Consider the following 16909-nt stretch of genomic DNA (forward strand, 5'->3'; position numbering starts at 1 on the left):
TCAAACAAGCATTGCAGATCTGGCTACAATTTCAATTTCATCCCCCTGAAAAGACAGAACAAATAGTACAGCAAAAATTATGGCTGAACTCAAATGTGCTGGTTGAAAAAATATCTCTATTTATGGGAAAGATGTTTGAAAAGGGTTTTTTGTTCTTAAATTATATTGTAAATTGGAATGGTAGAGATGTCTTTCATGGAGTTATCCGAATTGTACGGGAAGGTCTGTACAACCAATTGATTACAGCATTACCACAGAAATGGAGGAGGCAGGTGGCAGCGGGAGGAGGTAGGGAACTGGTCTGTCTGCCCAATATAAAGGATCTAAATGGAGGAGGCAGGTGGCAGTGGGAGGAGGTAGGAAACTGGTCTGTCTGCCCAATATAAAGGATCTAAACTGGAGGAGGCAGGTGGAAGCGGGAGGAGGTAGGGAACTGGTCTGTCTGCCCAATATAAAGGATCTAAATGGAGGAGGCAGGTGGCAGTGGGAGGAGGTAGGAAACTGGTCTGTCTGCCCAATATAAAGGATCTAAACTGGAGGAGGCAGGTGGAAGCGGGAGGAGGTAGGGAACTGGTCTGTCTGCCCAATATAAAGGATCTAAATGGAGGATGCAGGTGGCAGCGGGAGGAGGTAGGGAACTGGTCTGTCTGCCCAATATAAAGGATCAAAATGGAGGAGGTAGGGAACTGGTCTGTCTGCCCAATATAAAGGATCAAAATGGAGGAGGTAGGGAACTGGTCTGTCTGCCCAATATTAAGGATCTAAAATGGAGGAGGAGGTGGCAGCGGGAGGAGGTAGGGAACTGGTCTGTCTGCCCAATATAAAGGATCTAAATGGAGGAGGCAGGTGGCAGTGGGAGGAGGTAGGAAACTGGTCTGTCTGCCCAATATAAAGGATCTAAACTGGAGGAGGCAGGTGGAAGCGGGAGGAGGTAGGGAACTGGTCTGTCTGCCCAATATAAAGGATCTAAATGGAGGAGGCAGGTGGCAGTGGGAGGAGGTAGGAAACTGGTCTGTCTGCCCAATATAAAGGATCTAAACTGGAGGAGGCAGGTGGAAGCGGGAGGAGGTAGGGAACTGGTCTGTCTGCCCAATATAAAGGATCTAAATGGAGGATGCAGGTGGCAGCGGGAGGAGGTAGGGAACTGGTCTGTCTGCCCAATATAAAGGATCAAAATGGAGGAGGTAGGGAACTGGTCTGTCTGCCCAATATAAAGGATCAAAATGGAGGAGGTAGGGAACTGGTCTGTCTGCCCAATATTAAGGATCTAAAATGGAGGAGGAGGTGGCAGCGGGAGGAGGTAGGGAACTGGTCTGTCTGCCCAATATAAAGGATCTAAAATGGAAGAGGAATAAAAATAGCATAAATGTAACGGTCCTGACCTGTTTTATGTTGTTTTTTATGTGTTTATGGTCAGGGCATGTGTTTTGGGTGGGCAGTCTATGTTATCTGTTTCTATGTTGGTTTTGGGTTGCCTGGTATGGCTCTTGATTAGAGGCAGGTGGTTTGCGTTTTCCTCTAATTAAGAGTCATATTTAGGTAGGGCGTTCTCACTGTTTGTTTGTGGGTGATTGTCTTCCGTGTTTGTGTTATGTTTGCACCATACGGAACTGTATAGGGTTTGTTCGGTTTATGTAGTCTGTTTCCTATTCGTGCGTTCTTCGTGTCTATGTAAGTTCTCATGTTTAGGTCAGTCTACGTCGTTTGTTATTTTGTATCATTTCAAGTGTAGTTCGTGTTCGTTTTTCGTCTTGTTTAATAAATATGTGTTCAAACTTCGCTGCGCCTTGATTCCCTCAATACTCCTCCTTTTCCGAAGAGGGAGAGGAGGAGGATCGCCGTTACAGAATCACCCAACTATTCCAGGGCCAAGCAGCGGAGTAATGGGAGTAAGGGACAGAGCAACAAGGACTCCTGGACTTAGGAGGAAATATTGGATGGAAAGGGACCAGGAGAATATCAACCAGGAGAATATCGCCGCCCTAAAGCTGAGCTGGAGCTAGCGAAGGCAGAGAGGCGGAGGTTTGAGGAGGCAGCAAGGAGACGTGGCTGGAAGCCCGAAAAGCCATGGGAGCAGCTGGAGGCACTGGGGAGAGCAGAGGCTACCGGAGAGAGGAACCGGAGCTATGAGGGAATCCGTCTGGCACGGAAGCCCAAAAAGCCCGTAAGTAATTCCCAAAAATTTCTTGGGGGGGGGGCTAGGAGGTAGTGGGCCAAGGGCAGGTAGGAGACCTGCGCCCACTTCCCAGGCTTACCGTGGAGAGCGGGAGTACGGGCAGGCGCCGTGTTACGCAGTAGAGCGCACGGTGTCTCCTGTACGAGTGCATAGCCCAGTGCGGGTTATTCCACCTCCCCGCACTGGTAGGGCTAGATTGGGTATTGAGCCAGTTGTCAAGAGGCCGGCTCAACGCGTCTGGTCTCCAGTGCGTCTCCTCGGGCCGGCATACATGGCACCTGCCTTACGCATGGTTTCCCCGGTTCGCCTACATAGCCCGGTGCGGGTTATTCCACCTCCCCGCACTGGTCGGGCAACCGGGAGTATTCAACCAGGTAAGGTTGGGCAGGCTCAATGCTCAAGAGTGCCAGTACGCCTCCACGGTCCGGTATTTCCGGTGCCACCTCCCCGCCCCAGCCTAGTACCTACAGTGTCTACACTACGCACTAGGCTACCAGTGCGTATCCTGAGCCCTGTTCCTCCTCCACGCACTCTCCCTGTAGTGCGTGTATCTAGCCCGGTGCCTCCAGTTCCGGCACCACGCACTAAGCCACCTGTGCGTCTCCAGAGCCCTGTACACACTGTATCTTCTCCCCCTACTAATCCTGATGTGCTTGTCCTCAGCCCGGTGTCACCAGTGCCGGTGCCTCGCATCAGTTACAGAGTGGGCTTTGAGAGTACAGTGTGCCCTGTCCCTGCTCCCCGCACTAGTAGGAAGGTGCTTATCCTTAGCCCGGTGCCTCCAGTTCCGGCACCACGCACCAGGTCTACAGTGCGCCGTATCCGGCCAGAGCCATCTGTCTCCCCAGCGCCATCTGAGCCATCCGTCTCCCCAGCGCCATCTGAGCCATCCGTCTCCCCAGCGCCATCTGAGCCATCCGTCTCCCCAGCGCCATCTGAGCCATCCGTCTCCCCAGCGCCGTCTGAGTCATCCGTCTGCCAGGAGCCTGCAAAGCCGCCCGTCTGCCATGAGCCTGCAAAGCCGCCCGTCTGCCATGAGCCTACAGAGCCATCCGCCAGACAGGAGCCGCTAGAGCCGTCAGCCAGACAGGAGCCGCTAGAGCCGCCCGCCAGACAGGATCTGCCAGAGCCGCCCGCCAGACAGGATCTGCCAGAGCCGCCCGCCAGACAGGATCTGCCAGAGCCGCCAACCAGACAGGATCTGCCAGAGCCGCCAACCAGACAGGATCTGCCAGAGCCGCCAACCAGACAGGATCTGCCAGAGCCGCCAGCGAGCCATGAGCAGCCAGAGCCGTCAGAGAGCCATGAGCAGCCAGAGCCGTCAGAGAGCCATGAGCAGCCAGAGCCGTCAGAGAGCCATGAGCAGCCAGAGCCGTCAGAGAGCCATGAGCGTCGAGAGCCGTCAGCCTGCCATGAGCGTCGAGAGCCGTCAGCCTGCCATGAGCGTCGAGAGCCGTCAGCCTGCCATGAGCGTCGAGAGCCGTCAGCCTGCATAGACCTGCCAGAGTCCCTCAGCCAGGATCTGCCAGAGTATATCAGCCGGGACCTGCCCCTTGTCCCGGTGTTGCCCCTTATCCCGGTGTTGCCCCTTATCCCGGTGCTGCCCCTTGTCCCGGTGCTGCCCCTTGTCCCGGTGCTGCCCCTTGTCCCGGTGCTGCCCCTTGTCCCGGTGCTGCCCCTTGTCCCGGTGCTGGTCTTTATCCTGGTGCTGCCCCTTATCCTGGTGCTGCCCCTTGTCCCGGTGCTGCCCCTTGTCCCGGTGCTGCCCCTTGTCCCGGTGCTGCCCCGTCTCCTGGTGCTGGCCGTTTATTTAGGGGATGTGAGTTTTAGGGTGGTCATTGGGAGGGGAAGACAGAAGCGGGGAGTGACTATGGTGGTGTGGGGACAGCGTCCTGAGCCGGAGCCACCACCGTGGTCAACTGCCCACCCAGACCCTCCCCTGGACTTTGTGCTGGTGCGCCCGGCGTTCGCACCTTGAGGGGGGGGTTCTGTAACGGTCCTGACCTGTTTTATGTTGTTTTTTATGTGTTTATGGTCAGGGCATGTGTTTTGGGTGGGCAGTCTATGTTATCTGTTTCTATGTTGGTTTTAGGTTGCCTGGTATGGCTCTTGATTAGAGGCAGGTGGTTTGCGTTTTCCTCTAATTAAGAGTCATATTTAGGTAGGGCGTTCTCACTGTTTGTTTGTGGGTGATTGTCTTCCGTGTTTGTGTTATGTTTGCACCATACGGAACTGTATAGGGTTTGTTCGGTTTATGTAGTCTGTTTCCTATTCGTGCGTTCTTCGTGTCTATGTAAGTTCTCATGTTTAGGTCAGTCTACGTCGTTTGTTATTTTGTATCATTTCAAGTGTAGTTCGTGTTCGTTTTTCGTCTTGTTTAATAAATATGTGTTCAAACTTCGCTGCGCCTTGGTTCCCTCAATACTCCTCCTTTTCCGAAGAGGGAGAGGAGGAGGATCGCCGTTACAATAAATAGGAAAGTATACCAGTTTAATGTGAGAATCAGGATGTTGACAACTGTGCCATACAGATTGCAAAACATAATAAAAAGTATGTTTGAATGACACTGAGCGGCAGTGTTTTTACAGCTAATGCCGGTTTGCCTGAGGCTGACGCCGTGCAGGTGTTTGTACACATGCATATACACACACTCTCATTCAAATAAACACATACAAGAACACACACATACATGTAATAGTGCCAGACATGCTTACAAACATATACAGTTGGCATTGCTGTTATGATTTTAGTTGTTCTTGATGTCCTTTGTTTTTTTTTGTTTTTTTTTTGTTGTTTTTTGTTGTTTTTTTGTTTTGTTTTTTGTTTTTTGTTGTTTTTTTGTTTTGTTTTTTGTTGTTTTTTTGTTGTTTTCTTTGCATTGTTGTTTGCTGTTTTCTTCTGTTCTTGGGGGAATGTTCTGTTTTCTTCTTTTTTCTTTTTAGTTCTATCTCTTGGATGTTGTAGCATTGGGGGGGTTCTTGGGGGAATGGAATTAATTGTATTTTTTATTTGTATTTTTCTTCTTGGGGGGGGGGACTGTGGGAGGGGTCTTGAATGGTTGAGGGACAGCTACTGTGGAACTGTGGGGGGATCTTAGAGGTTTCGGGTTCATGTTTTTTGGCCTGATGGGAGATCTGTCAGCGTGCCCTTGAGCAGGGCATTGACCCTGGATGCTTCTGTGTGTCGCTCTGAATGGGAGTCTGCTGGATGACTGGTATGATGTAGTTGTTGAGCGACTTCACTGCAAGTATAATGTATTTTTCGGATATTCAATAAAAACAAAATTTAAAAAAATTAAAAAAAAAAAGGCCTTTAAATTAATTTATTGTAACGGCAGCCTTCCTCCTCTTCACGAGAAGAGGAGGTGTAGCAGGGATTGGACCAACACGCAGCGTAGCCAGTGCTCAACATGTTTAATTAAGACGATAAACAGTGAACACTTAACACGATACAAAATAACAAAATGTGGCAAACCGATTCAGTCCTAGCTGGTGCAGAGAAAACACAAAGACAGGAAACAACCACCCACCAACCCCAACACAAAACAAGCCACCTATATGTGATTCCCAATCAGAGACAACACAACACACCTGCCTCTGATTGAGAACCATATTAGGCCAAACATAGAAACAGACAAACTAGACACACAACATAGAATGCCCACCCAGCTCACGTCCTGACCAACACTAAAACAAGAAAAACACACAAGAACTACAGTCAGAACGTGACATTTATTGTAATAGTGTTATAGCTTGTATTATGCAGTTGACTACCAGTTTCTGAGATTGGAAAGTTTGCTGTAGGCTCTACTCTTTAAATACTAAACGCTGTTACAACTATTCACAAAGAACACAAAGGTATTCACACTCCCGAGTGGCGCAGCGGTCTAACGTCACTACAGACCCGGGTTCGATCTCAGGCTGTGTCACAACTGGCCGTGACCTGGTGCCCCATAGGACGGCACACAATTGGTCCTGGTTAGAGAAGGGTTTAGCCGGGGGGGGAATTTGCTTGGCTCATTGCACTCTAGCGATTGGCCGACCCCGCTACTCATGGGTTGGAACCAGGTAATCAATGTCTGACAGGTTGGCCTCTTCTGTGGGCAGAACTACCATCCTGTTCTGTTGGCGACCAAACAATTACAACAGCACCATCAGTATCAACCAGGAAGCATTTATCAGAAGCCTTTTCACTTGAGACACCATCTTACTCTGTTTCATATCAAAGCAAAGATAACATGCATCAGTTATAACAGCTTGGTGTATTAGTCCAATAGCTGGAGATGGAAGAGATGGGTCTCTCGTGGGACAGGGCAAAAGACAGGGCCAAAGACAGAGGTCAGTGGCAGGTTATTGTACAGTACGTCGTACACGAGACAGAGAACTAAGTAAGGAAATTAGAAAATAAGGAAATTAATAAGTTACTAAGTAACTAAGTAACTAACTTAGCAAGTCAGTTAATAGGTAAGTAAGCTATTAAGTAAGTAACTAAGTAATTAAGTAGGCAAGTAACTAAGTAAGTAAGTAACTGAGTAAGTAAGCAAGCATGTAACTAAGTAAGTAAGCAAGCAATCAAGTAACTAACCAACTAAGTAAGTAAGTAATTAAGTAATTAAGTAAGTAATTAGGTAACTAAATAACTACATTAGTAAATATGTAAGTACGTTACTAAGTAGGTATGTTCGTACGCAAGTACATACGTTGGTAACCAAGTAAGTAACTAAGTAACTACGTAAGTTGTTAAGTAAGCAACTAAGTATGTTTGCAAGTAAGTACTGAAGTACACAACACAAACAAAAAAATGTCAGAAGAAAAGGGATGCTTACTGCTTGTGCTGCTGCGACTGTTATTTCTGTCAGAGATGTGGTTGTCGAGGATATTTTTGTCACCAAGCAGGTTTTTTCCAGCGAGAAGTTTTTTGTCGGAAGCCTTTGTCAGATTTATAGTTTTACATTTAAGTCATTTAGCATACGCTCTTATCCAGAGCGACTTACAAATTGGAAAGTTCATACATATTCATCCTGGTCCCCCCGTGGGAATTGAACCCTGGGCCCCCCGTGGGAATTGAACCCACAACCCTGGCGTTGCAAGATCGACAGTCATCTCTTCCGCCATTATCTTCTTCTGTAGAAGACAAAAACTATTTATCGGTATAGCAGCCTGGTAAATCCTCCTAAAAACAGAAAGAGACACATCAAAAGGGGGAGATAATGTGACGCTTATTGCTTGTCTTGCTATTAGCTCTGATTTGTTTAAACTAATCATCGACTTAATTTCTGTCAGGAGATTTTTTTATCACGAGGAGGAGGTTTTTTGTCTGAAACCACATGGACAGTTTTCCCCTCCTTGCTACTCTCAGTTAAAGTTTTCCCCTCCTTGCTACTCTCAGTTAAAGTTTTCACCTCCTTGCTACTCTCAGTTAAAGTTTTCACCTCCTTGCTACTCTCAGTTAAAGTTTTCACCTCCGTGCTACTCTCAGTTAAAGTTTTCACCTCCTTGCTACTCTCAGTTAAAGTTTTCACCTCCTTGCTACTCTCAGTTAAAGTTTTCACCTCCGTGCTACTCTCAGTTAAAGTTTTCACCTCCGTGCTACTCTCAGTTAAAGTTTTCACCTCCTTGCTACTCTCAGTTAAAGTTTTCACCTCCTTGCTACTCTCAGTTAAAGTTTTCACAACTGAAAGAAAACTGTGACAGATGTGTTTTGTTATTGTGTGTTTGGATGAGAGCAGTGTCCTACTCGTGTTATTAACACATGGCAACAGACACAAAACATCAAATTCCAAACCTCATGGATTGACCAATGATTGAATTGATCCAACGGTGACATCAATTCCCAAACCAACTATTAGAAGTAGTGAATTGCTTTGTGAAAGAATGTTGAATGAATAAACATAACCAAATAGAAATACTATATACTGTATATATATATATATATATATATATATATATATAAATATATATATATATATATATATAGGTGTTATCCTCACCAGTTGATGCCACTTTAACAGACCTGCTGTTTTCAACTCTCTAGAGACCTCAGGAGCGGTAGAGATACTCTTAATGATCGGCTATGAAAAGCCAACTGACATTTACAACTGATTATTATTTGACCCTGCTGGTCATTTATGAACATTTGAACATCTTGGCCATGTTCTGTTATAATCTCCACCCGGCACAGCCAGAAGAGGACTGGCCACCCCTCATAGCCTGGTTCCTCTCTAGGTTTCTTCCTAGGTTTTGGCCTTTCTAGGGAGTTTTTCCTAGCCACCGTGCTTCTACACCTGCATTGCTTGCTGTTTGGGGTTTTAGGCTGGGTTTCTGTACAGCACTTCGAGATATTAGCTGATGTACGTAGGGCTATATAAAATAAACTTGATTTGATTTGATTTGGTCCTGTTGCTCTGTTCACAAACACAAACAGACCCTCACAGAGCCCCAGGACAGCAACACAATTAGACACAACCAAATCATGAGAAAACAAAAATATAATTACTTGACACATTGGAAAGAAAAACAACTAAGCAAACTAGAGTGCTATTTGGCACTAAACAGTGAGTACACAGTTGCAGAATACCTGACCACTGTGACTGACCCAAACTTAAGGAAAGCTTTGACTATGTACAGACTCAGTGAGCATAGCCTTGCTATTGAGAAAAACTGCTGTAGGCAGACCTGGCTGTCAAGAGAAGACAGGCTATGTGCAACACTGCCCACAAAATGAGGTGGAAACTGAGCCTCACTTCCTAACCTCCTGCCCAAATTTTGACCATATTAGAGACACATATTTCCCTCAGATATCACAGATCCACAAAGAATTCGAAAACAAACCCGATTTTGATAAACTCCCATATCTACTGGGTGAAATTCCACAGTGTGACATCACAGCAGCAAGATGTGTGACTTGTTGCCACAAGAAAAGGGTAACCAGTGAAGAACAAACACCATCGTAAATACAACCCATATTTATGTTTATTTATTGTCCTTTTTGTACTTTAACTATTTACACATCATTATAACACTGTATATAGACATAATATGACATTTGAAATGTCTTTATTCTTTTGGAACTTTGTGAGTGTAATGTTTACTGTAAATTTTTGTATTGTTTATTTCACTTTTGTTTATTATCTATTTCACTTGCTTTGGCAATGTTAACATATGTTTCCCATGCCAATAAATAGAAATTTAATTGAGATTAAGTTAGAGCGAGAGAGAGAGAGTTAGAGTGAGTGAGTGAGATAGTGAGAGTAAGAGTGAGTTAGAGTGAGAGTGAGTTAGAGTGAGTGAGATAGAGAGAGAGAGAGAGAGAGAGAGAGAGAGAGAGAGAGAGAGAGAGAGAGAGCTAGAGTGAGTTAGAGAGAGAGAGACATAGTGATTTAGAGTGAGTGAGCTAGAGTGCGCTAGAGTGAGTGAGAGATAGAACACAGAGTCAAATACCTCTCAGGCCACTTGGGGAGAGTGGAGCTCAACTACAGTGAGTTCCGAACAGAACAGAGAGGAGAGGAAACCAGAACAGAACAGAGAGAGGAGAGGAAACCAGAACAGAACAGAGAGGAGAGGAAACCAGAACAGAGAGAGGAGAGGAAACCAGAACAGAACAGAGAGAGGAGAGGAAACCAGAACAGAACAGAGAGAGGAGAGGAAACCAGAACAGAGAGAGAAGAGGAAACCAGAACAGAGAGAGGAGAGGATACCAGAACAGAACAGAGAGAGGAGAGGAAACCAGAACAGAACAGAGAGAGGAGAGGAAACCAGAACAGAACAGATAGAGGAGAGGAAACCAGAACAGAGAGAGGAGAGAAAACCAGAACAGAGAGAGGAGAGGAAACCAGAACAGAACAGAGAGAGGAGAGGAAACCAGAACAGAGAGAGGAGAGGAAACCAGAACAGAACAGAGAGAGGAGAGGAAACCAGAACAGAACAGAGAGGAGAGGAAACCAGAACAGAACAGAGAGAGGAGAGGAAACCAGAACAGAGAGAGGAGAGGAAACCAGAACAGAACAGAGAGAGGAGAGGAAACCAGAACAGAACAGAGAGAGGAGAGGAAACCAGAACAGAACAGAGAGAGGAGAGGAAACCAGAACAGAACAGAGAGAGGAGAGGAAACCAGAACAGAACAGGGAGAGGAAACCAGAACAGAGAGAGGAGAGGAAACCAACAGGACGAGGAGGCAAAAAGAACAAACGTTGAATGTATTGGCAGGACGCCACACCCCCACCGGGGGAGGATGCAGGATATATGGAAGTGTTTAGATCTTCCCTAATGAACCTGTAATGTCCTAATGGAAGCAGATCAAATTCTGCTCTCCAAGGACAGGATTAAAACACAACGGTGGGCGCCCCACCGTGCCCTATTCCCTATGATAGCGCACTACTTTTTACTAGGGTCCCATAGGGCTCCAGTGTGCTATCGAGAATAGAGTGCCGTTTGGGACGTAGCCCAACATCAAAGGCAAGGGCTGATGCGTTACAGCACACTGTTGTGCTTTGTCTCCAAGGGGCATTTCCTCACGCCACTCTGATGTGCAACAGAATATGCTGTGATATTAATGCTTTTGCTCTCGCTGTTAACTTCCCAGAAGTGGTATATAATACATGAAGAGATGAACAGGGAGGGGGCTGGGGGGTGTGTGTGTGTGTGTGTGTGTGTGTGTGTGTGTGTGTGTGTGTGTGTGTGTGTGTGTGTGTGTGTGTGTGTGTGTGTGTGTGTGTGTGTGTGTGTGTGTGTGTGTGTGCTTAAATTAAAAGCCTGTGGCCTCAGCGGTGCATTTGGTTTTCATCAACAACTCCTCATAATCACCAGACTGGTGTGTTAACCCTATTGGTTAACCCTAGCCCTAATTCTAACCCTATTGGTTAACCCTAGCCCTAATTCTAACCCTATTGGTTGACCCTAGCCCTAATCCTAACCCTATTGGTTGACCCTAGCCCTAATTCTAACCCCATTGGTTGACCCTAGCCCTAATCCTAACCCTATTGGTTAACCCTAGCCCTAATCCTAACCCTATTGGTTGACCCTAGCCCTAATCCTAACCCTATTGGTTAACCCTAGGCCTAATCCTAACCATATTGGTTAACCCTAGCCCTAATCCTAACCCTATTGGTTAACCCTAGCCCTAACCCTATTGGTTAACCCTATCCCTAATCCCAACCCTATTGGTTAACCCTAGCCCTCATCCTAACCCTATTGGTTAACCCTAGCCCTCATCCTAACTATATTGGTTAACCCTAGCCCTAATCCTAACCCTATTGGTTGACACTAGCCCTAATCCTAACCATAGTGGTTTACCCTAGCCCTAATTCTAACCCTATTGGTTAACCCTAGCCCTAATCCTAACCCTATTGGTTGACACTAGCCCTAATCCTAACCATAGTGGTTGACCCTAGCCCTAATCCTAACCATATTGGTTAACCCTAGCCCTAATCCTAGCCACATTGGTTAACCCTAGCCCTAATCCTAACCCTATTGGTTAACCCTAGCCCTAATCCTAACCCTATTGGTTGACACTAGCCCTAATCCTAACCCTATTGGTTGACACTAGCCCTAATCCTAACCATATTGGTTAACCCTAGCCATAATTCTAACCCTATTGGTTAACACTAGCCCTAATCCCAACCCTATTGGTTGACTCTATCCCTAGTCCTAACCCTATTGGTTAACAATAGCCCTAATTCTAACCCTATTGGTTAACCCTAGCCCATATTCTAACCCTATTGTTTGACCCTAGCCCTAATCCTAACCCTATTGGTTAACCCTAGCCCTAATCCTAACCCTATTGGTTGACCCTAGCCCTAATCTTAACCCTATTTGGTTAACCCTAGACCTAATCCTAACCCTATTGGTTGACCCTATCCCTAATCGTAACCCTATTTGTTAAACCTAGCCCTAATCCTAACCCTATTGGTTAACCCTAGCCCTAATCCTTACCCTATTGGTTGACCCTAGCCCAAAACCGAACCCTATTGGTTAACCCTAGCCCTAACCCCTAACTCTATTGGTTAACCCTGGCCCTAACCCCTAACCCTATTGGTTAACCCTAGCCCTAACCCCTAACTGTATTGGTTAACCCTAGTCCTAACCCTAACCCCTAACTCTATTGGTTAACCCTAGCCCTAACCCCTAACCCTATTGGTTAACCCTAGCCCTAACCCCTAACCCTATTGGTTAACCCTAGCCCTAGCCCTAAGCCCTAACTCTATTGGTTAAGCCTATCCCTAACCCCTAACACTATTGGTTAAATCTAGCCCTAACCCCTAACTCTATTGGTTAACCCTAGCCCTAACCTCTAACTCTATTGGTTAACCCTAGCCCTAACCCCTAACTCTATTGGTTAAACCTAGCCCTAACCCTAACCCTATTCGTTAACCCTAGCCCTAGCCCTAACCCCTAACTATATTGGTTAACCCTAGCCCTAACCCCTCATTCTATTGGTTAAGGCTAGCCCTAACCCTAACTCTATTGGTTATGCCTAGCCCTAACCCCTAACTATATTGGTTAACCCTAGCCCTAACCCCTAACTCTATTGGTTAACCCTAGCCCTAACCCTACCCTATTGGTTAACCCTAGCCCTAACCCCTAACTATATTGGTTAACCCTAGCCCTAACCCCTAACCCTATTGGTTAAGCCTAGCCCTAATCCTAACCCTATTGGTTAACCCTAGCCCTAATCCTTACCCTATTGGTTGACCCTAGCCCAAATCCTAACCCTATTGGTTAACCCTAGCCCTAACCCCTAACTCTATTGGTTAACCCTAGCCCTAACCCCTAACCCTATTGGTTAACCCTATCCCTAACCCCTAACTCTATTGGTTAACCCTAGCCCTAACCCTAACCCCTAACTCTATTGGTTAACCCTAGCCCTAACCCCTAACCCTATTGGTTAACCCTAGCCCTAACCCCTAACCCTATTGGTTAACCCTAGCCCTAGCCCTAACCCCTAACTCTATTGGTTAAGCCTATCCCTAACCCCTAACACTATTGGTTAAATCTAGCCCTAACCCCTAACTCTATTGGTTAACCCTAGCCCTAACCCCTAACTCTATTGGTTAACCCTAGCCCTAACTCTATTGGTTAAACCTAGCCCGAACCCTAACCCTATTGGTTAACCCTAGCCCTAGCCCCTAACTATATTGGTTAACCCTAGCCCTAACCCCTCATTCTATTGGTTAAGGCTATCCCTAACCCTAACTCTATTGGTTATGCCTAGCCCTAACCCCTAACTATATTGGTTAACCCTAGCCCTAACCCCTAACTCTATTGGTTAACCCTAGTCCTAACCCTACCCTATTGGTTAACCCTAGCCCTAACCCCTAACCCTATTGGTTAAGCCTAGCCCTAATCCTAACCCTATTGGTTAACCCTAGCCCTAACCCTACCCTATTGGTTAACCCTAGCCCTAACCCCTAACTATATTGGTTAACCCTAGCCCTAACCCTAACCCTATTGGTTAAGCCTAGCCCTAACCCTAACTCTATTGGTTAAGCCTAGCCCAAACCCTATTGGTTAACCCTAGCCCTAACCCCTAACTCTATTGGTTAAGCCTAGCCCTAACCCTATTGGTTAAGCCTTAACCCTAACCCTATTGGTTATTAACACCAACTTTACTAACCACAACCATCATACTACTCTACTCTGCTCTCAGTTTCTAAGGCCACTTACATCTTCCAAAATGGCGCCCTATTCCATATTTAGTGCACTACTTTGGACCAGGAGAGACAGAAAAACAAGACATAGACATTGCTGCACTAACCCCTGATCCCACTCTGTTCTGGGTCTAAAAAAAAAGGCTACAAAAAACGCTGACTGACAAACAGAGTTTATGATATGAGCTACCTATTCTCCCAGACAGAATTTAGTGAGGATAACAGGAGAGATCCCACGTTGATCATATTAAACGTATCTTACATTAATACAGAGCCAATTCAACAGAGCTGAGCCATTCAGTGATGTATTAAACAGCAGGTGTTGTTAAAGGAGGTACACCGGACGTGATGTCCATCACAGTAACACATGAAAAGCAGATAGCGATACAGTGGTGCCATACCTTGAAGACAAATGCTTAGAATTGGTCAAAAGTGCTTTACAAGATACTGGCCTTTATTACTCCAACTCTTATTACCCCAGCCCTTATTACCCCAGCCCTAATTAACCCAGCCCTTATTACCCCAGCCCTTATAAACCTTATTACCCCAGCCCTTATAAACCTTATTACCCCAGCCCTTATAAACCTTATTACCCCAGCCCTTATTACCCCAGCCCTAATTAACCCAGCCCTTATTACCCCAGCCCTTATAAACCTTATTACCCCAGCCCTTATTACCCCAGCCCTAATTAACCCAGCCCTTATTACCCCAGCCCTTATAAACCTTATTACCCCAGCCCTTATTACCCCAGCCCTTATTACCCCAGCCCTAATTACCCCAGCCCTTATTACCCCAGCCCTTATTACCCCAGCCCTAATTAACCCAGCCCTTATTACCCCAGCCCTTATAAACCCAGCCCTTATTACCCCAGCCCTTATTACCCCAGCCCTTATTACCCCAGCCCTTATTACCCCAGCCCTAATTAACCCAGCCCTTATTACCCCAGCCCTTATAAACCTTATTACCCCAGCCCTTATTACCCCAGCCCTTATTACCCCAGCCCTTATTACCCCAGCCCTTATTACTCTTGAACGTGCCGTCCTTGGCCAGCTCTCCTGCTATCTCTCTCAGAATGACCTTCTTGATCCAAATCAGTCAGGTTTCAAGACTAGTCACTCAACTGAGACTGCTCTTCTCTGTATCACGGAGGCGCTCCGCACTGCTAAAGCTAACTCTCTCTCCTCTGCTCTCATCCTTCTAGACCTATCGGCTGCCTTCGACACTGTGAACCATCAGATCCTCCTCTCCACCCTCTCCGAGTTGGGCATCTCCGGAGCGGCCCACGCTTGGATTGCGTCCTACCTGACAGGTCGCTCCTACCAGGTGGCGTGGCGAGAATCTGTCTCCTCACCACGCGCTCTCACCACTGGTGTCCCCCAGGGCTCTGTTCTAGGCCCTCTCCTATTCTCGCTATACACCAAGTCACTTGGCTCTGTCATAACCTCACATGGTCTCTCCTATCATTGCTATGCAGACGACACACAATTAATCTTCTCCTTTCCCCCCTCTGATAACCAGGTGGCGAATCGCATCTCTGCATGTCTGGCAGACATATCAGTGTGGATGACGGATCACCACCTCAAGCTGAACCTCGGCAAGACGGAGCTGCTCTTCCTCCCGGGGAAGGACTGTCCGTTCCATGATCTCGCCATCACGGTTGACAACTCCATTGTGTCCTCCTCCCAGAGCGCTAAGAACCTTGGCGTGATCCTGGACAACACCCTGTCGTTCTCCACCAACATCAAGGCGGTGGCCCGTTCCTGTAGGTTCATGCTCTACAACATCCGCAGAGTACGACCCTGCCTCACACAGGAAGCGGCGCAGGTCCTAATCCAGGCACTTGTCATCTCCCGTCTGGATTACTGCAACTCGCTGTTGGCTGGGCTCCCTGCCTGTGCCATTAAACCCCTACAACTCATCCAGAACGCCGCAGCCCGTCTGGTGTTCAACCTTCCCAAGTTCTCTCACGTCACCCCGCTCCTCCGCTCTCTCCACTGGCTTCCAGTTGAAGCTCGCATCCGCTACAAGACCATGGTGCTTGCCTACGGAGCTGTGAGGGGAACGGCACCTCAGTACCTTCAGGCTCTGATCAGGCCCTACACCCAAACAAGGGCACTGCGTTCATCCACCTCTGGCCTGCTCGCCTCCCTACCACTGAGGAAGTACAGTTCCCGCTCAGCCCAGTCAAAACTGTTCGCTGCTCTGGCACCCCAATGGTGGAACAAACTCCCTCACGACGCCAGGACAGCGGAGTCAATCACCACCTTCCGGAGACACCTGAAACCCCACCTCTTCAAGGAATACCTAGAATAGGATAAAGCAATCCTTCTGCCCCCCCCCCCCTTAAAAGATCTAGATGCACTATTGTAAAGTGGCTGTTCCACTGGATGTCATAAGGTGAATGCACCAATTTGTACGTCGCTCTGGATAAGAGCGTCTGCTAAATGACTTAAATGTAAATGTAAATTACCCCAGCCCTTATTACCCCAGCCCTTATTACCCCAGCCCTAATTAACCCAGCCCTTATTACCCCAGCCCTCATTACCCCAGCCCTAATTAACCCAGCCCTTATTACCCCAGGCCTTATTACCCCAGGCCTTATTACCCCAGCCCTTATTACCCCAGGCCTTATTACCCCAGCCCTTATTACGCAGCCCTTATTACCCCAGCCCTTATTACCCCAGCACTTATTACCCCAGCCCTTATTACCCCAACCCGTATTACCCCAGCCCTTATTACCCCAGCCCTAATTACCCCAGCTCGTATTACCCCAGCCCTTATTACACAGCCCTTATTACCCCAGCCCTTATTACCCCAGCACTTATTACCCCAGCCCGTATTACCCTAACCCGTATTACCCCAGCCCTTATTACCCCAGCCCTAATTACCCCAGCTCGTATTACCCCAGCCCTTATTACCCCAGCCCTTAATAACCGTATACCCCAGCCCTTATTACCCCGGCCCTAATTACCCCAGCCCGTATTAACCCCGCCCCGATTTACCCCAGACCTTATTACCCCAGCCCTTATTACCCCAGCCCTAATTACCCCAGCCCTTATTACCCCAGCCCTTATTAACCTTATTACCCC

This window comes from Salvelinus fontinalis, chromosome 12 (genome assembly GCF_029448725.1).
Source record: "Salvelinus fontinalis isolate EN_2023a chromosome 12, ASM2944872v1, whole genome shotgun sequence".
Classification (NCBI taxonomy): domain Eukaryota; kingdom Metazoa; phylum Chordata; class Actinopteri; order Salmoniformes; family Salmonidae; genus Salvelinus; species Salvelinus fontinalis.